Below are 22443 nucleotides of genomic sequence, written 5' to 3' on the forward strand. Positions count from 1 at the left end.
CTATAGTCTAGTCTATAGTCTAGTCTATAGTCTAGTCTATAGTCTAGTCTATAGTCTAGTCTATAGTCTAGTCTATAGTCTAGTCTATAGTCTAGTCTATAGTCTAGTCTATAGTCTAGTCTAGTCTAGTCTATAGTCTAGTCTATAGTCTAGTCTATAGTCTAGTCTATAGTCTAGTCTATAGTCTAGTCTATAGTCTAGTCTATAGTCCTAGTCTATAGTCTAGTCTATAGTCTAGTCTATAGTCTAGTCGATAGTCTAGTCTTATAGGGTCTAGTCTATAGTCTAGTCTAAGTCTAGTCTATGTCTAGTCTATAGGTCCTAGTCTATAGTCTAGTCTATAGTCCTGAGTCTAGAGTCTAGTCTATAGCTATCCTATAGCTTCTATAGTCTAGTCTATAGTCTAGTCTATAGTCTAGTCTATAGTCTAGTCTATAGTCTAGTCCTATAGTCTAGTCTATAGTCTAGTCTATAGTCTAGTCTATAGTCTAGTCTATAGTCTAGTCTATATTCTAGTCTATAGTCTAGTCTAGAGTCTAGTCTATAGTCCTAGTGCTGTAGTCTAGTCTATAGTCTAGTCCTACAGTCTCGTCTATAATATTGTCTATAGTCTAGTCTAGTTTATAGTCTAGTCTAATAGTTTCATAAATTCACATACCCCAGATTATTCGAAGTTTCGAGTTTTAATCTAGTTTAACTTATCAAACAGTTTACAAACGTCACATTTTAAACTTCATAAATTTAATAAAAAACTTGTTTAAATTTTCATTAATTATTTTTTACACCTTTACCTTTAGCTAATTTCCGCTGGGCATTTTTGACAAAAAAGATTACTTACATATTTCTAATCACTATTGTCAATTGTCTAACTTAATTAAAACAAATTTTATTTTGGGCTCAAATACGAGAACAGCCGCTCATAAATTTTATAAATTTATATTTCCTTTTTTTCATTATTTTTTTCTTTTGTGTTTTTGAGCGGAAACAAATATTATGCAGATGTTCTAAATAAAACAAAAATTTCAATAAAAACAAAAAAGTTTTACATCAATCTTGGTTGCCTTTATGTGTTACTAAAATGTAGGTTAGTCATAATTATGGTAGTACACCTATAAATATCGCAACGGCTTTAGCAATACAAACAAATTGAAAGAACTAAATTTTTGTAAAAAACAAATAATTTTGAAAAAATTTTAAATATTAAAAAATTATAAATTTTCAGTATAAATTTTATATTGAAAACCGTTTATAGAGTATGTAGTGTCTTTCTAGTTTTGCTCAAGTTAAATTGTCATTTAGTGCGAGAGATAGCGAAAACACATTTCAAAAGCAATATAATATAAATAGTAGGTATTTTTGCAATTATATGCTAATAAGGTAGGTACTTTTTAGCATTTTATAGTCCGTCCTTGTGATTTATAAAATTATTCATTTGTTTGTTTTGTAGACTTATTAAGAACATCTATCTATGAATTGTAATGAAAAAGTTAGATTATTAAAAAACAAAGGCACATAATAAAAATTCTAAACAATTGAAAACCGTTTAAAATGAAATAGTTTCACTGGTACAGTGCATAACAAAATTATAAGTAAATAAAAGAAGTTTTCAAAATTATAATTTATCAAAAAATTCAAGAGGTGAGCAGCCAATTAAATACGAAATTGACAATAAATAAACAGCAGTCAAATTATTTTTTTCGTTAAGATATTGTTGCTCACAAAACGTTTCACTTAATAGCATAACGTTACTTATAACGTAATACATTTCATTTTATTTAATTGCAATAATCCATAAATAATAATTTTTGTTTCAAATATAATATTCATTTACATAGAATTTGGGAATTGCAAAAAAATAATCATAAGCAATTCCCAGAGCAACTGTTTTTCGTTTCCATGTTTAATCTGTTTATTTGTTAAACAACCTTTCGTTTTAAAAAATGATATTCTAAATTTTTTTTATATTTGTTTTTCTTTTGCAACAACCCAAGTATACTCAGCAGTTCGATAAGGAGTCAAAGTATCAGAAAATGACAGTCATTTCCACTAATGTCTTACCACCTAGTTGGGGGTAAATCGTATTTCGCCATGAATGTACTCTTTGTAAACGAGAGCGAAAACTCGTTACTTTACTGTCTCCAAGTTATCTGGAGAGTAGACAATTAAAGAAGGCTCCTTTGGACTAGATTTCTGCCCCCCATACTTGCTATATAACCTACCAATTAGAGTTACCTTAGCCACCAAATTAGGAGGAATTCTAGCAGGAAGTCAATCGTCCCCCTATTTTTTAAAGGAATAAATATATAGAAATGGAACATTGTTCAAGAGTTTAACCTATAGGTTACTTGATTATAGTGACGACAGTCTCCACTCTCGCTTACATGGACCCTAAAGTGACAAATGTCTACAATTTCGTTTATAAATAGTACATCCGTACTCTCAAATTAGAACCAACCAGGTGTTTAGACTTTAGTGGAAATAACTGAAATTTACGAAAGCATTGACTCTTTGCCGATCTGCTGGGTATATAAAATTTAAATTTCATTCATTATGAAAAAAATACATAAAGAAAATATTTCTTTTCCTCATTTTCTCTTTAACATTCGACTGACTTGTCATTTGCTTTCTACTTAATTTCATTCATCCATCTATTTGTTCGCTCGTTCAAACATTTCACTCATTCATTTATTTGTACACTACAAACATAGACATTTATACACACACGTAAAACACTCATACAATTGTAAAAAAAAATTCATTCAATAAAATTTCTTTTACTACTCATACATTTTTATTAAATTGCAGAGTTGGGAATTGGAAAGTAGTCAATGAATTTCTAATATAGTTTTACGAATACACATTCCGACAATATTTGAAATAAGTTAAAACCCTGAGACTAAAGAATTGAGCCTCAGATTTTCTCCATTAGATCTGGGATTTGAAATATCTTGTCCTGAAGTTTGAAAACAACACCATTTAGGCCATTTTTGAGACCTTATAACAGCTGAAAGTCCAATCTGTCAACTTTAAAAAAAAGGTTTAACATCTGACATATCTTCTTTCTTCTTCGAGATATCTTCACCTAAAGGTTAAAAATTCATGGTTTTCAATATATTTATGGTATTTATACACTATATTACTATGTTTTGCAAATATTGTTTATAACGAAGAAAAATATTGGATCCAGACCTCCTTGAAGATATTCCAATCGACTCAAAATCACTTTCTGATTCTATTTAACGATGTCTGTCCGTCCGTTAACGATGATAATGATATCTGGCGATTCGGATTCAGCGCAGCTTAATCTTTTAGAGAAGTATACTTTGATCTCTGTTAAAAAAATTCACAATATCCATTTCTGTAAAAATTCTAGAAAGAAAGACAACTAAACGAATAATAAAACGTCACATTATAGTGATTGTGACGTTAGTTGGCGTTTATACATTCAACATGTGTGCGTATACATATGTCTATATAAATACACATACAAAATATTAATTTTTCTTTCATATTTCCGTTTCCTAAAAATTTCCTTAATACTGCAAATATGTACATACAATACGAATACCTACATATACATTTACATGTATTGAACAGTGGGTTCAATGATATCTAAAATTGCAAGTAAACCAGAAAATATGTAATTTCATCAGGACTATTACGAAAATTGTAATATTAGGCTATATGTATATTGATTACCTAACTAAGAAGATACTTAACAATTTATATGGCTAAAATTTCAATTAAGCCCCATTTTTCACTCATTTAAGCCCAACGTGCATTGTTTAAACAAACTGTGCACCATAGTGGTAGAACAGAACTTTAAAATTGCAATTCCAAAATTCCAAAGAAAAAATTCACATGTATGTTTTTATGGCGTAAATTATAGAATGGAATTTATAAATATTTACAATGAAAAACATATAATTCACAATAATTAATTTACAGCTCAAAGCGACTTGCATATTGACAAGCAAAAAAGAATTACTTTCAAAGGAATTAATTAAAAATAACAAAATGATTTAATTCCTTATCTTTACTTGCCGGTAAATACATTTTTATTACTCTTTACTTTTTTATTTGTACTAGAAAATTGTTTACGCCTTGTAAATTTGAAAATAACTTTTTTCTATTTAATAAAAAAAGTGTTTCAATTGTTACAAAAAAATCTGTACAATCTGTTAAAAGGGAATTATGTTTAAGGCACGTACATATGTACGTATTTTGCGAAAATGAGAAAAAACAGGTTTTAATTTAAAACAGGTGAAGGAGAAAAATTATATCTGTTAAAAATATTTCAAATATAATTGAAGCAATAAAAACTGAAGTAATAACAAACAAATATCATTTATGTACATTCTTTTAAGGTTTTTCAGTTTTTAGTTTTCATTATTATTTGAAATTCTAACAGAAAAACAAATTAAATTAAAAGGATTTGCCTGAAAATTGTCCAAATTGATAAACAATTTTATAAACATATTTTACAGAAAACGTTATATCGATCCATAAACAGTTGTTTTAAGCAATATTCATATATATATTTTTTTTTCATTTAAAAACTTTAATTTAAACAAACTATTTTTAAGTTTTGATACTTAAAGAAAAATTCTTGTTAAATTCAAATTATTTTCAAACTTTACAAAAAGCAAACAAAAAGTTTTTCATTGCAACATTTACTCTGTTAAGTTTAAAGTTGTTTGAGGCAACATGAACTAATTTATTTTTTATTGCAGTTACTTACTGCAGTTGTAGTGCAAATATTATTATTCTTTTATATACGTTTTTTTAGTGGAAGGTCAACAAATAAATAATAGGGGGTTTTGAAATCGTTATAGAACTTAATCGCCAAGATTTAATCCTGCAATCGTAATCGTGTTTTATGGGAACGGTACAAACATAGTGATACTCCGCAAAAACCGGGTAATGACTTGTATTTACTCAACAATTTACTTTTCAATGTCAACAACATAACGTCTGCATTACTTATAAGGAGTCTAGTAATAACTTATTTTTAATTTGATATATTAGTGCTTATTTTGTGATAGACAGAGTCAAGTACTTAGGTGTAATCCTTGACCGGAAATTAAGATGGAAGCACCACATAGAGGAAAGGATTAACAAGGCACATCGTAGAAGAACAAAAGGAATGAAATGGAGCCTTAGTCCTAGTATAAATGAAATGGAGCCTTAGTCCTAGTATATATAAAAGTGTGATTAGACCAATTCTAAGTTAGGCTTCAATAATCTGGGGGACTTCTGTGGAATAAAAGCGTAAAAGCGCACTACAGGTAGTTCAGCGTACATGCTGCTTCGGTAAAAGCGGTGACATGAGCACTACGTCAACCAAGGCTCTGGAAACGCCAGATATTCCACTCATTGAAACATATATAAGATATGAGGCGGTACTTACAGCCTAACGGCTCATAACTTTAGGCGAACTGTCTAAAAGTTATATAGGACATGTCATCAATGTATACTTGAAACATTGGAAAGCTATACACAATCATCGGACGTGCCCGATCGCATACCTGATACAAAATATGTCGGAAACTTTGAAACACTGATCACAGATAGAATGTCTTGGTCATGCGGAACTTTAGAGCAAATACCATTAGGAGTCCCTTGCTACACGGATGACTCAATTAGGGCGATATTAGATGATAAAGTTATATATAAGACCGTATTGAATTTTAAAAAAGCTCTTACCGAATACTCTCCCAGAGGTAAGGTTCACATCACCACTCGGGAGTAGTCGGCAATGAAAGAGCGAATGTAAATAATAGCTTTAAAGGGAAGGGAGCTTGAGTTAGATAACCTGACGAAAGCAAAACCATTTAATGCAACGAGAGCAGAATTAAAATTTTGGGTGAGGGAAGCTCTTGGAATAATATAACCATGGGTAGAACCACAAATATTCTATGGGGTGACCCTAACGAAAGCAGGACTAGAACCCTTCTTAATATTAACATGTCTGAGGTTAGTATAATGGTACGTATTCTGAGTGGACACTCAGGATTACGGAAACACCTATACAAAATTGGACGTGCGTGAAACTCTGGAGCACTTTATTTGCCATTGTCCAAATATCTTGGGAGTGATATTATCCCGGCTATAACATCCCTCACGAACATCCCTCGGACGATAATACATTTAGTGAATACTATATAAGGTTTTTGTTTTTTACCAACAAACATTTTCCATGAAAAGGCCCAATAGTGGCCCAGGTGTATTTCTTCGGATTTGATGTAGATACATCCTCCTATCAACCTAACCTAGTGCTTATTTTCAGTTTTGTCATTCTATTTGATCTTGATCAAAAAAGATTTTAGGACGATGATGTTAGGATGACCATGTCCGTCCGACTGTCTGTCTCTCAATCTGTTGAAAGCACAAAATGTTCCGAATGGAAGAAGCTAAAAAGCTCAAATTTTCCATTCTCTATATATAAGGTTTGTTTCACTTAGTCCCCGTATACATACATAAGTCCAGCTTCCGAAAATGACTTTAACGATCCCAATAACTATGGTGCCTCCGTAGGTTAGCTGGTAATGTTCTAGTCTGTCAGAACGGAGATCCAGGGTTCGATTCCCAAATTTATATAGTTCTTTAGCCTTTATTTTTGGAACAACACCATATGTAAACAAGTCAACTGATAGATCAAAAACATAACTTTTAAAGCAAAATTTAATATAATTTAATACCAGATTGAAAACAAAATGTTTAACCACAGTTGAAATAACATCTGGCCAAATTTTACGTAAAACTTCATCTACAGAATGAATGACTTATTTCTAAGAGGTTTATTTCTAGACTAGAACGCATTAAATAAATGTTTTTCATGTAAAATATATGTATGTATGAGTAAGGTATAGGCGTTTGGAAAATGTTCGTTTAAAAAATTCTCAAAAATTATTCCATAGAATCTATCAGATAGTGGTTAATGGTATTGACCAAAGGATTTTAATGGATACTCTGTTTATGGATTCAAAAACATGATTGCTACAAGTGGATTTGTCATACTTTGACAATGTGATTTTTTAAGCGGATTACAAGCTAACATTGTCATAAGTTAAAACGTACTAATGTTGTACAATAGACACATAATAGAAGTGTCTGTGTTTACGAATGACTAGAAAAGTAGAAAATAAACGTGATTGTCTAAAAACATTTTCTCGAACAATAGTATTTTTGTAATAAAGAAATTGTATTTAATAACAAATTAAATATAATACTTAATATCTACCTATTATATATTCAATCATTTTAAAATTCAAACTTTTTTAACAGATTTTTATTCTAGCAAATCCCTTAAAACTAGTGTTGACATTTAATAAAACCTAACTTAGTTGTAATAACTAAAATGAAATGAGTTTTATTCCCCAAAATAATAGTTACATAGTTATAAAAACTAACCTTTACATTTCAAGTTTTCATTTATCTACATTTGTCTATTTGTCAGTTTGTCTTTCTAACCGGCTTTTTCCATTGAAAAAGAGATAAACAGACAAGAAGTGATGGAGAGAGCAAGATGAAGAGATTTCTTAGTAAAACGTGTCAAGACAGAAGGTCTTAACTGATTTTAATTCTACAATAAACACGATTGTGCTTTAAATTCTACGTATTTATTATTACTTTTTTTCTTAAATACAATTCAAAAAGTATTTAACTTAAATGGTTTTGCGGTTTAATGCTTAAATCGACTTAAACTTAAAAATAGCATAGTTTTTTTTTAACTTTTTCTCAATGTTTTCTGTTAACACTCCCAAATTAACAAAATAAACAAAAAATGAGTAAAAAAAATCATCTGTCGGTTTTTTTTTAGCACAAAATATCATCATCAATTTCGAAGAATTTTTACCGAAAAATAATAAACAAACAAAAAATGTCAAATCATTTTAAACTAGAAAGTCTACTCAAACACAATGGCTTGAAAGTATTAAAATAATGTTTCATATTTTTTTAACAATAAAATCAGTTTGAAGATTGAATTAGATTTGTATGTTAAAAAAGTCGTTGTTTTATTGGTGAATCATTTTGAAAAGTTATTTGTGTATCAGTTTTAAGCCTCTGATGCAAATCGAACTCACAACCTTTAAATGATAGAACTAGCACTCTATCAAATAACAATGAACTCAATTTTACTCGCAAATCTTTTAAAAAATTCACTGAATGAAAATGATAGATCTGTGCGAGTGTAATTGGCAATACTTCAATTATAAATTTTTAATATATTGATTTTTTTTTTTGTATTTATTTAAAAAAATTGAATTTTTTTACAACCAACTTAAAGTTAATGACAAAGAATATAAAGAAATTGGGGCTTGTCAGTTGGTACGTAAAGGAGTTGTCATTCGGTACCTAACTCTAAGTATGTATTGGTAGAATTTTTGTATTAGTATTGGAGCTCCAACCACTTTCACCACACTTTCCAAACATACATGCTTGCATAAAATCGTACATAAAAATTTTAGGAAAAATAAATATCATTTAAATTTCTACATTCGCAGATTTTTTAATTTATTTTGCCCACATCTAATCAGTAAACATTTAATAAATATATTTTTCGGACTTAAAATCTCTTTTTTTGCAAAAAAATAAGTTTATTTTAAATAATTTTTTCATTTTCAATACCAAAATATACAACTTTGTTTTGTCAATTTTAATTTCAACACACAAAAATTAATTGTCAAAAAAATTAAAATAATATTTTTTTAGTTTGTGAAAAATAAAATTATTTCGGATTGTTAAATGCGATAAAATTGTGTAAAAAATTAAAAAATAGTTCTGTGTTTGTGAAAAAACGTCGTTCAAGTCCTATTATCCCGGTATTTTCGCGAAAAAGTTTTGAAGTATTGTGAGAGAATTGAGTTCTCACAAGTGTGTTGAATTTACACAGAACTCGTCTGTGAAGAGAAGGAAATGTTATTGTTGTAAAACAATGTCATAGTCCAACTTCTTATTATTCTTTGGTTAATGATACCATAGTATCCCAGCATGAACAAAATTTCAAGAGCCACAATTAGTCGTACCTACTTATCTACATATTTGTATATATGACAAATTTTTAAATCATGGAAATTAATGCAAGTCTACTTAATTACATTAAATTCTACTCTAAATGACTAGAAACAATAGTTGTGTAAGATAAAATGATGGACTAAAAAAATACTACTTATCTTAATTAAATAAATAAATAATTGCCTCAAGCTTTAAATCATCATTAGCATTACCAACATCATTATCATCAGCATTGCCAATCATCATTAGAAACCAACTTCAAGGTAGAATAAGAAAAAAAACATAATCAAAATAAATTTGCGTACATTTCATTAATTCACCAACAAAAGAAAATGACAAGAAGCAAAAAAATAAATACTAAATACAACAATCAAAAAAGTACCATTAATAAAAAGCATGTGTACAAACATAAGCAGAATGAGTAGTAAGTAAATAGTAGTACTAGTAGATAGGTAAAATAATAATTTCTAAAAAATAAATTGATTATTGTTGTTATTGTCTGCTAGAAGAACTGACTTTCAAGCTGCTCATAAATAATGTTGAAAGTATGAAGAGAAAAAAACCGAAATATTCCCACCATTATTTAATTAATTATCACAATTATTCAACGTTTAGCACGCTTTTATGCTAAAAAAAATTAAATAAATACATACAACAACAATACAATAACAACAAACATCAACAGAAGCGAACTTAAAATTAAAATGTTACTAATAATAGCAGTAAATCTGATTAAGTGCTGCTATTTTAAATTTAAATTTCACAAATGAACTGAATAATAATATTTATGTACATACGTATGGCTGGATATGTAACTGTGAATATGGAGGATTTGATTTAATTCATTATCGTTGTTTTATTTTTAAATCGAGATGAAATCTATAAATTGTTATATTTTTTAACAAGTATTTATACCCTACACCATTTAAGTGGGGAGGTTATTATGCGTTTGTGCTGATGTTTGTAGCACCCAAAAATATTAGACCTATACCCACCTTAAAGTATATCAATCGTTTCAGAATAATTGTCTGTCGTTTAAGCTATGTCCGTCCGTCCGTTTGTGTGTTCACGTAAACCTTGTAAGTACGCTACAGCAATTTAAAAGATAATTTGAAGAGATTAGGAATATACTTTTCCCTTGATCGCAGCCTATTAAAAGTGGTTGAAATCAGTCCATTTTTTCACTTAGCCCCCATACAACCGTACCCTCCGAATAGGGTGTGAAAATGGTACAGGGCTGAAATTTTCCATATATGTACATGTACTTTCCATCCTAGTTGTTCCGTATTGAAAATGGGAAGATCGGTTCGCTATTTCGCCTGGTACTCATAAAAGTGGGCGCCCGGAATTTTAAACAGTCATAACTGACTTAAAAATATCAGTATAGTGATGAAGCAATTTTTATGAGCAGAGAAATCTCTGTAATAAATTTTATAAAGATCGGTTCACAATTGACCCTACCTCCCAATTGAATACCGAATATTATGAGAATCAGTCTATAGTTAACCCTACCCCTATATAAACTCTATTACAGAAAAACAGTTAATAAATCATTCCAAAAGTTTAGCATTATGATAAAATATTCCGAAAAGTTCATATACATATATATAGAGCCACATATGTATATAATTTGGTGTAACATACTCTCTAGTGTAGGATATCATATGCTCGGCCGACCATGTCCGACTGTACATTCTTAATTGTTATAATCGTAACAATGTTTCCTTGTTTTCACATAATACTACAAAAGTCAAAATGCTTTAAATGAGTCGTAATTCCCAATAAGTTGATATTAATTTAAATGTAAGAGTTCCTAAGAAAACGTTTAGAAGGGGAATGGTAGCGTCAGTTGATGTCGATGTATCTATCTATCTATCTATCTATCTATCTATCTATCTATCTATCTATCTATCTATCTATCTATCTATCTATCTATCTATCTATCTATCTATCTATCTATCTATCTATCTATCTATCTATCTATCTATCTATCTATCTAGCTATCTATCTATCTATCTATCTATCTATCTATCTATCTATCTATCTATCTATCTATCTATCTATCTATCTATCTATCTATCTATCTATCTATCTATCTATCTATCTATCTATCTATCTATCTATCTATCTAGCTAGCTATCTATCTATCTATCTATCTATCTATCTATCTATCTATCTATCTATCTATCTATCCATCTTCTATCAAAACTTCGATGTTTATGATGTTTTCTAAACATCATCATAGAAAGATTCATTCATATCCACCATGTATTTTGCTTGTCTATTCCAAAAATTGGTTAACAATAAATAGATTTTTGAAGACTGTGTAATATGTGACACTGTTCTATGGAAACCAAACTAAATCTGTTTATTATATTGAAATATTAATTGAGAGTGTTTTTGGAAACAGTGTACATTATTTATAAATACACTTGTATTTGAAATTAATTTTCAAAAAAAAAAAAAACATAAATTACATACAATCTAAGTATTTCTATGGTAAGTAAACCTTAGGCATAATTTTCTTTCATTAAACTTTTTTTAAGTTCTTTTTTAATTTCAACCACAAAAAAGTTAATATTAATTTCAGAAATATATAAACACTTTTTTATATGTGTAATAAATCTGGAGATTTATGAAAAATATTTAATGTCTCAATAATGGCCAATAATTGAAAAGTTATGTTATTCTTTTCAGATGGTATAACATTTCGTTTCTTTTAATTTCTTTTACTTTCTTGCTGTGAGTTTTTATATTTAGTTTTATTATTGTTTTTTATTTCAATTGACTTTATGTGGTTCCTTTGTGACATCTTGAGATTTTTTTAACCTGCTTTAACAGTGGTTCTTCGATTTTTAATTTTTTGTAAAAAAAAAAAAAACAATAAAAAAAATAAACAGCAAGAAGAAATGTGTCAGGCAAATTATTCTTTTGTATTTTTGTGGCATTTGTTGGAAATAAAAAAAAATGTTTATTAATTTAAATAAAACAAAACAGAGTTTTAAAGGAGCGTATTGTACATATGCATGTAAATAAAAAATCTAATTTGTATGCTAAATACTTGATAACATGAAAGGGTTTTCGGGGAAATCGTTTTATAAAGATAAAAATGCAAACAAATTTGTAAAACAAAATGTTTAAGGCATTTGACTTTACAACTGTGTAAACAATTGTAAATATTATGTAAAATTCTTTAATATATTAGATTTTATTTGCCTATTTTTTCGTTTTTTACAAAACATTTTATACATATGATTTTGTTGTTTAAAACTCTGTTCCAACATTTGTTAAACATAATTATGGCCATTTTATAAGTATTTGTTGTATTAAACGATTCAGCCTGCCAGCAAGTCAGTCAGTTAGTCAACCAATAACTTGTTTTATGTTCTTGAAACTCATATTTATTTTTTTATATGTATTTTGAGGTCTACACCAAAAACAAAAAAAAAACAAAAATAATAATGTAAAAAACAACACACACAGCAATAATTTACAAGTAAATCGAAAAATATCAAAATTTTATAAAGTATTTTGTTTAGAGGCAACAGCGTAAAAAAAATTAAAATAAATTTTATGTTTTTTTTAAGTTGAAAATTTACTGCCATACGGCGCATTAAGTTAATACTCGCGCTATAAAAATGCCAGCAACGGCACAGCGGACCCAAAAGCAACAGCCTGATGAACTGAACTTGTGATCAAAGCGCAGCAGTGAAAAACAAAATTGTTGAGTAAAGTTGAAAAAAAAAAAAATTTGAGTGAAATTTTTTAGGAATTACATTGGAAACATCTTTGAAATACTTTCATTTTTATAAGTACATAATGCTAGATGGAAATCTAACACTTTTTTATTATTTATTTAATTTTTATTAATTGAACAGTAGTATAGTCTAGTCTATGGTCTAGTTCTATGGTCTAGTCTATTAGTCTTATCTAGTCTATATCTAGTCTATAGTCTAGTCGTATAGTCTATAGTCATCTAGGTCTAGTCTATCTAGTCTATGTCTAGTCTAGTCTTCTATAGTCCTAGTCTATAGTCTAGTCTATAGTCTAGTCTATAGTCTAGTCTATAGTCTAGTCTATATCTAGTCTAGTTATTCGTCTAGTCATAGTCCTATAGTTAGTCTATCATAGTCTAGTCTTAGGTCCTAGAGTCAGTCTATAGTCTAGTCTATATAGTCTATAGTCTATAGTCTATATAGATCTATAGTCTGTCTATAGTCTAGTCTATAGTCTAGTCTATAGTCTAGTCTATAGTCTAGTCTATAGTCTAGTCTATAGTCTAGTCTATAGTCTAGTCTAGTCTAGTCTATAGTCTAGTCTATAGTCTAGTCTATAGTCTAGTCTATAGTCTAGTCTATAGTCTAGTCTATAGTCTAGTCTAGTCTAGTCTATAGTCTAGTCTATAGTCTAGTCTATAGTCTAGTCTATAGTCTAGTCTAGTCTAGTCTATAGTCTAGTCTAGTCTAGTCTAGTCTATAGTCTAGTCTAGTCTAGTCTATAGTCTAGTCTGTCTATAGTCTAGTCTATAGTCTAGTCTATAGTCTAGTCTATAGTCTAGTCTATAGTCTAGTCTATAGTCTAGTCTATAGTCTAGTCTATAGTTTATAGTCTAGTCTTGAGTGGTCCTGGTGTCTAAGTAATCCGCTCATTGGTTTATAACCTTTCTTAAATTTCCGTGCAAAACTTTTGCTCTTCACTGCACGCTATAGTACATAATATATACATACATAAGTACATATCGTCGTATCGTATCACATCGCATTACAACTGCATTTAACCAAAAGTCATAAAGTTGAAAATGAAACCGTCATAAATATTCTATACACTTTTGCGGCAAATTTATGAATGTTGAAAAAGCATACAAAAAAAACAAAGTCTCCAGTGAACGGAGGAGGAGGTAGAAAGAAATGTTTTATAAGTAAAGAAAAAAATATGTCTTGTATTTGTAATAAAAAATATTGTGTATAAGAAATAACAAGTAAAAAAATACGTTAGAAGTTTGAAATTTCATTCATTCACTCATTTATTCCTATGGTACGGTTCATTCGTTTAAGCAGTTAAAGGTTTTAATGGGTTTACGTTGTCGTTAAAGCCAAATTACACCTTTGAAATTTAGTAGGCGACGGTTTAGAATTATGTCGCTGAAGAGAAACATTTGTTAAATGTCGCATTTATTCAATAACTCAAACATGCCAAAAATACTAAATGGGTTTATTTTGTTTTGTTCTTCTTCGGCAGTCTTGCCGGTTTAACTTATGTTTGTACGTTATTGAACTTTGCACCTCGGGCTCCTTATTTGGGAGTAAACACACTCATACGTAATTTATTTATTTACTTATTTAATACTTATGTATTTTGTTTCATTATCAATTCTATTTAAAACTTCGTATAAATTTCGTATTACGTTTGTACGTTTATTTCTGTTTCACAGACTTTTTGTTGTGCAACAAAATACCGGTTTAATACGAATTAATTTCAATTTAATGCCTGGGTTTTAATATCTGGTAAGAATCAACATTATACAAAATATACTTTTCTGTTACCTGTCGAGACTTTAGGATTTAAAACTTTTATTTCAGCATCAGGTTTTATATGGCAATTACGTTTTTTCGAGGAATTGACAACAAATTATTCGTTTTACTGGTTTTAACAGTTTATATGTATTTTTTTTTTTTGTATTTTATTGTCCCTCATTAAATATTTACATATTTTTTTGACATCATGTAAACATTGTATGTTTAACAATTTATTAAAATTTAAAGTTTTTTTTAATCCTTAATAAGGCAAATAAATATTTAGCATTTTTTTAGCTTTCCCTGAATTTTTTGGAAAAGTACCAGAATGTAGAAATACACTTTGTATGGCAATCAAAATCGTTTTTTTTTTAGCTTTAACAAAATTTACATTATTATGCAAAGAATATATGTATATATAACAATGAATGTGTGTTTGTTTGTATGTTTAAAGTTTATAGACGACTAAACGGCTAAACCGCATATCTCAGATACGGCAATAGCTAGATTCAAAATTATGGCCAATTTTAATATCCATAAGAATATTTGTGGACGAAATGAGAAAATATAACATTTAGAGTCCTCAAATTTTGTCGGAGACACGTTAGTGTCAATATGATTATTTAGGACAAAAGTAGGGGACGTGGTACCTTCCATATGAATTAAATACAAACTATTAGAGTTAGAATTTTGCACGAAGAACTTTAAAATTCATGTAAACATTTTCGGTAATAAATTGTCGGACTACCAATAGGGGAGCGGCACCTCCCATATGAATTAAATACAAAAATTCGTTTATCTGGGAAACTATTAGAACGACATTCTTCAAATTTTGCACGAAGAACTTTAATATTCATCTGAATATTTTACGGAAAAAGGGGGTGGACTTTCATCAGGGGGGGGGGGGGGCTTAGAACCTTCTATATGAATTAAATAGAAAAACTCGTATATCTGAGAAACTATTAGAGCAAATTTTACATGAAGAACTTTGACATTCATGTGAAGATTTAGAGAAAAATGGGCGGACTTTCAGTGGGGGCATGTCACCTCCCATATGAATATCTGGGAAACTATTAGATTATTCACATTTTTTATAGGTTACATTAAAATCTTAATTAACGTTTGGAAATATTGGCGAACTTTCAATAATCATATGTAAAACATTGTATATCTGGAAAACTACATATTATAGTTAGAATCAACAAACAGAGGGGCTAACATGTTTATACCCTACACCACATTAGTGGGGAGGGTACATTGGGTTTGTGGTGATGTTTGTAACATACAGAAATATTCGTCATATACCCACCTTAAAGTATACCAATCGGCTTAGAATCGTTTTCTGTGTCGATTAAGCTATGTCCGTTCGTCCGTCTGGCTGGCTGTCCATGTAAACCTTGTGCGCAAGGTACAGGTGGCAATTTTCAAGATAATTGAATGATATTTGGCACACACGCTTTTTTTGGTCCAAGGACGAAGTCTATTGAAAATAGTTAAAATCGGTCATTTATTTCACCTAGCGGCACAACTAAGTTTTATACAAGTCTTGATGACCTTGCCAAATTTCATAAAGATCGGGCCTCATTTGACCCTAGCTCCCATACAAAGTCCCCTTTAGAAAATTACTTGAATGGCCAAAATTAACTTATAAACACAAATATCGTGATGAAATTCACCACAAATAAATATTACATAAATATAAATACATTCATCGTTCTCCTAATTTGCCCCTAACCCCCATATAAAGCCTCTTGCATAAAATTAGTTGTTCATCCATAAATTGCTTAATTGTATCGGAACAAGGTAATATTGAAGATAAATGCTTTATTATGAAAAATAAATCACATTTAATATTCATAACTGGTGTAGGGTATCATATCGTCGGTCACGTCCGACTATACTTTCTTACTTGTTTTTTATTAAAAATCTTTGGAAGACTTTATTTTAAGTATACTATAAAAACTAGCGAAAGTCTTACCTTATTAAAGCCAAAAAATATATTTTTGATTATTGTTGCAATAATCTGATCCGATAGAGTTTCAATTAGAATAAAAAAGTGGTTGTTACATACCTGAAAAAACGAAAATGTACACATTATAGAAAAAAATTTTATGTAAAATTAATTTTAAAAAAAGTTATTAAAATGGAACATAATTATTATCTTATTACAATAGATTTTTCGAATGCAATATCTAACTTAATGTTATCATTAACCCCAAATCTGGCTCTAGTAAAATCACTGTTTTATCAGGCAGTAGTAAGTTTAAAAATTGAAAATGGTAAAACGGTATTATAAGTTTCTTAACGATAAACCCTATATACACAACAAATAAATCAACATTTTTTTTCGTTTTAATTAAAATCTTTATTTATAGTTGCAACACGCAATAAAGCGTCTTTGTCTACTAAGACTTTGTGCAACATTTTTAAGCTAATGAAATAAAATCAAGTAGAAGATTAACAAAAAAAAATGACCATAAAGAAATGAAAACAGTGTAGTTAATTAAAATATTTATTAGAAAGGTGTTGCGGTTTTCAAAAAAAAAAAAAACAACTACCACAACAAAAAGAAGAAAATATTCACTGAATTAATTACGGAAAATAATTGCATGTTTAAGAGAAATGTAAATGAATAAAAATTTTACTTTAAACTTTTTTTAAATGAAAACACACTCGCATAGTAAATCTTCGTTTAAAGCAATTAAAAAGTACTTAAATATCTACTATGTAGAAAATGCCTTACAGGGGCTGACTTGCCACTGTCTTGGCAAATGATTATTATTATAATTTTCAACACTAATTATGTGTGAGTATAAAATTTTACAATGAATTTAAATTACATTAATTATTACATATTTTTTTTTTTTTTGTTCATAACGAGCGCAGGAGCTGTAGGTATAACAGCAACAGAGCAAACACTCTAAGTCGTCAGTAATCAACTCTGTCAGATTCAGATATTTATGAAACATTTTTCTTCTTACCAAGTAATAAGCGGAGGAGACATTATGTCTGCAACATTTAACAAGTATATTTCCGTAAATGTTTGTTACAATTATCGTTTTGTATATATGTAAATATAATAGGGTAGTTAAAAAAAGTGGGGTTTTGGAAAGGTACAAAAATATTAGGTCTTTTAATAATATTTTATTTTATATACATATTTACCTAATCGGTAAAATTTTGAAATTGTTTTTCTAAGAAAAGATTAACTTACAACTATACGACATTGATTGTGAAATGTCTATATACAAAACCTATATACTTATAACTGGCTTATGTCAAGGTCTTTCAGATAACTGGCATCTTCTAAAAAAAAACAATTCGATATTTATAAGAATCGAAAATATACATTTATACTATATAGACCGCAAAAGAATACAAATTTTTTTGCAATTAAAAATTGTCTCATATAATTAAACCACCCTAATGTAAAACACGAACGGTGATCAAGTGGGTAGTGAAAATTAATGTAAAAATTATGAAAAATGTGTGAAGAAAATGAGTGAAAATAAATTTATAATTTAAATGAAATTATTACGTTTTTAGATTGCAAAAAGTTGGGAAATATTATAACAAATTTGGATACAAGTACTTTTATTACCTTAATTAAATGGAAAGAAATATTAATAATAATATATTGTTAATACAAGTAGCTGGTGGAATTTGATAAGTAGTTTTTGGATTTCACATCAGTACTTTATTGTATGAAATTGCTCTTAAATTTAGTAAAATTTAAAAAAAAGTTAAAGGTGATATATTTAGAAATTTTCCTAAAAAGCATAACATTTATTATTTATATTAAGGGAGAAAATTGCCTAATTTTTTTTTTAAACGCTTTAGATTTACTTTAACAAGACCAACTAAATAAGTTTAAAAATAAATTCATTTAAGATTTTCCGTTTTTACTATAAACTACTTTTTAAATTGTTTTGTGAGCACTAGACTCAACACACAAACAACGCCTTAGAAGGAAATAAGAATCCAATTATAAATTTAAAAAAGCGGGAAATAAATTTCAAAACAAGTACATATAACAAATCAATATTGTTTGCTCTAAGACTTGTTAAAGGTAAAATTAATAAAAATAAATTCCTTTTACTTAGCGCGCTTTAGTATCAAATTACAATTCAATTTCCCATATTTTAACAACATCTTCAGCTTATCTCCTTTTTAAAAGATATTTTCGCACTACAAACAAAGTTTGTAAAAAAAAAGCAGGAAAAAAATTTAACTAGAGTATTTCATGAGCCATCAATATTAATCAATATAAATCTCAATATATGGTACAAAAATATATATTTACATAGTGTTTATAAGTACGAAAATTTAAGTCACTAACATAAATATTTATGTACATATATATGAGAGTGTGTTCGACAGTAGGCTAAAGAATATATCATACGTTTTGTATGATTAGAAATAATATGAAAATATTTAATAGAGTCAACCGAAGGTCTTTCGAAAAAGATTTAATTGCACGGTTTTTAAGTTAGTAAGACTGGCTGATGTAATCCTGTTCAACATTATGCAAAATTTCAAGACCTCTTTATCGAGGCGGTCCTCGTTTCTGCTTAATAATAAATTGTTATTACTTAATAGGTAAAAAGTTATGGTTGCGACATCTGAATCAAACTTAACTCCGATCGAACCGATCTCCAGACTGACAGACTAGCACACTACTTACGAGCCTACCGGGAGCAAACAGTTGTCGTTCAACTCGACTGATTTCTTACAGCCACTTTCTAATAATGATTTTTTTTTTAAATTTCTAGTTCGGTTTATGGTTATGGACCGATTATTGTACACATTTTATAACTTGGCTTATATAGAAATAAGTTTTGCCGATTTTTTAACAGAAATTAATATGTTTCACATATACTTATATATCAGCACTTCCTGTTCATAAGGTCCGATTGTAGGAGAGTCATTGAAATAATATATGGATAGTAATCAAATTCGATCTTAGGACTAGTCAAAACTGCGACCTGTCGGACTTAGAAAGTGGAAAGCATGTTCTATATTTATATGTTTAACAAACATTATCAGGAGACAAGTTCATCAAACTTGCTTGACGTAAAACATATCACTTCAATGATTTGAAGAGAATTATTAATTTTATTTATTTAGTATCTAAAATTTTCGGTCACTCTGTAAATATGTATATATTTGCATACACTTACAATTTTCCTAAATACCACATATAACGTTATTTAAGGCAAACAAAAAACAACAACAACGAAGTATACGAGAAACACATTTTAAACACGTGCTTACTTCCTGTACGAATGGGCCTCTAAAGGAGAAATGACACAAGACAAGTAGTCGAAAATGATAAACACCACCAACAACAACATCACATCGCATCACATCGCATCACATCAATTTTATTAGACGCCTTCTTCTTATTCTTTATCATCTACTACTATATATGATGATTTTTCTTTGACTTTATTACATGCACGAGAATCTTGTACGATGATGACAAAAAATTGTTTTCCTTTGTTTTTGTTTTCACTTGATTTAAATTGACTTGACTTGACTTGTCGGTCGGTCTTACGTTGGCATGGAATGGTTTGATGTCATATAATTTAACTGAATGACTGACTGACTTAATGGCTGCCAAAGCAGACTAAAAAGTAAACGCAAAATAATTTATTTTAAACGCCTACAACAACTTTTTAAAATCATGCAACATTCTGAAGAAATTAAGAAGAAAAAAAAATATGCAAACAAACAAAAAGTTTGAAACAGAAAATAAACCATCAACAATACAGTGTTGATGTACTTAACATTTGCACGATATGCTTTTCATGGGTTAAATTACAACAAAACACGTACTCAAATAACAGCACACAGTGGGGCTTTAACTTCTTGGGTTTTTAAAATTTCAAAATTTGTTTATTTTTTTCGAAGTATTTCCGAGAATTTCTAACTGACATATAAAATTTAAATTTTGAAATAGTACTAATTTATAATAAAAATAGTACTTTTTAGGTTTTAAAGTACAAGACTAGATTATAGACTAGACTATAGACTAGACTATAGACTAGACTATAGACTAGACTAGACTATAGACTAGACTATAGACTAGACTAGACTATAGACTAGACTAGACTAGACTATAGACTAGACTATAGACTAGACTATAGACTAGACTATAGACTAGACTATAGACTAGACTATAGACTAGACTATAGACTAGACTATAGACTAGACTATAGACTAGACTATAGACTAGACTATAGACTAGACTATAGACTAGACTATAGACTAGACTATAGACTAGACTAGACTATAGACTAGACTATAGACTAGACTATAGACTAGACTATAGACTAGACTATAGACTAGACTATAGACTAGACTATAGACTAGACTATAGACTAGACTATAGACTAGACTATAGACTAGACTATAGACTAGACTATAGACTAGACTATAGACTAGACTATAGACTAGACTATAGACTAGACTATAGACTAGACTATAGACTAGACTATAGACTAGACTATAGACTAGACTATAGACTAGACTATAGACTAGACTATAGACTAGACTATAGACTAGACTATAGACTAGACTATAGACTAGACTATAGACTAGACTATAGACTAGACTATAGACTAGACTATAGACTAGACTATAGACTAGACTATAGACTAGACTATAGACTAGACTATAGACTAGACTATAGACTAGACTATAGACTAGACTATAGACTAGACTATAGACTAGACTAGACTATAGACTAGACTATAGACTAGACTATAGACTAGACTATAGACTAGACTATAGACTAAACTAAAGAAATTTGTTAAAAAATAAGTAAAAAAAACAACCCATTGTGCAAATACTTTATTAGCAATTTTTGTTATATATTTTTTATAGAATTTATTCATTTCTCTTGTTAACATACTACATTGTACGAAAAAGGTGGAGGTGCAAAAAACAACTATGTTTGTAATCAAAATACTCGTAGAAGAAAAATAAAAAGAAATTAAGAAAATTCTTCAGCAGTACGAGTGTAAACTACATTATTAAGTGTAGAATAAAAAAACGAAACAACGAAAACAAATGCTTTTTAAATGAGGGTTAGATTTTGCTTGTTCTTCTTCGTTAGACGATTCCTTAAATATTTACTTGTGCAAATGACTTGAATCTATTTATTTTTTGTTACTTTTTTGTCACTACTTATTTAAAATTCGCGGTAGCAACTAGTCGAAGGCAATTGTCATAAATCTTTATTTAGTTTATGGTGTAAATGATGTTGTATGAAAGCAAGAAGAACAATGTACGTATAATAGAACAGAAACAATTTTATGTATTTCTCACCTAGTTTTTTTTAATTTTTTCTTATTTGGCAACATTGATTTCAAGTTTAAATCGAAAAATCAGTTTTACAAATAATCAATATAATTCTTATTAAGTTCATAAAAATCCTAAAGCCCGAGAATATTAAAATCCCACCACGATTGGCAACCCTAGTATGTATATAACACTATGATGTAATGTTTTTACCACCAATACCATTTCCGCAAAATAAAAAAAAACACCAAAAACTAAATAATATTTAAATTATGTAATTTTTATAGTTTCTAAAAAATGTTTTATTGCTGCTTTAAAAAAAATGAAATTGTTGACTTTATGACAGCACTTAGATACACATAATTTAATTTAATATTTTCATAAAATACCATCATTTACTGTGGTGACATAATTTCCTTAAAGGTCCTCCCAACAACTTGAACTTACTCAAATATAAAGAAAAATATTCTTCCTTTTTTATTGTGACTCCATTAAAAAGTCATTAATTTAAAAATTCAGTGATGACATTTAGTTTGAAATAAAACCGAGAAATGTCACCTTAAATATTACAAGATTTTCAACAAAATGAAGATTTAAAAATTTTCAA

General features: G+C 28.9%; 2 protein-coding genes across 5 annotated transcripts in view; both read right to left on the bottom strand.

Moving 5' to 3' along the window:
- The window catches only part of LOC119607890 (bumetanide-sensitive sodium-(potassium)-chloride cotransporter), an 84496-nt gene that overhangs the window by 48312 nt on the left and 13741 nt on the right, over positions 1-22443 (bottom strand). The window lies entirely within an intron of this gene.
- Positions 1-22443, bottom strand: part of LOC119607880 (RNA polymerase II-associated protein 1) — a 79974-nt gene that overhangs the window by 2640 nt on the left and 54891 nt on the right. The window contains exon 15 of the mRNA XM_037962008.1: positions 16510-16602. The gene's annotated coding sequence lies outside the window, so the exon portion shown is untranslated. The remainder of the gene's footprint in view (positions 1-16509; positions 16603-22443) is intronic.

Source organism: Lucilia sericata, unplaced genomic scaffold, assembly GCF_015586225.1.
Source record: "Lucilia sericata isolate MDLA Ls3-8-SP2 unplaced genomic scaffold, ASM1558622v1 Contig000021F_arrow, whole genome shotgun sequence".
NCBI classification, from domain to species: domain Eukaryota; kingdom Metazoa; phylum Arthropoda; class Insecta; order Diptera; family Calliphoridae; genus Lucilia; species Lucilia sericata.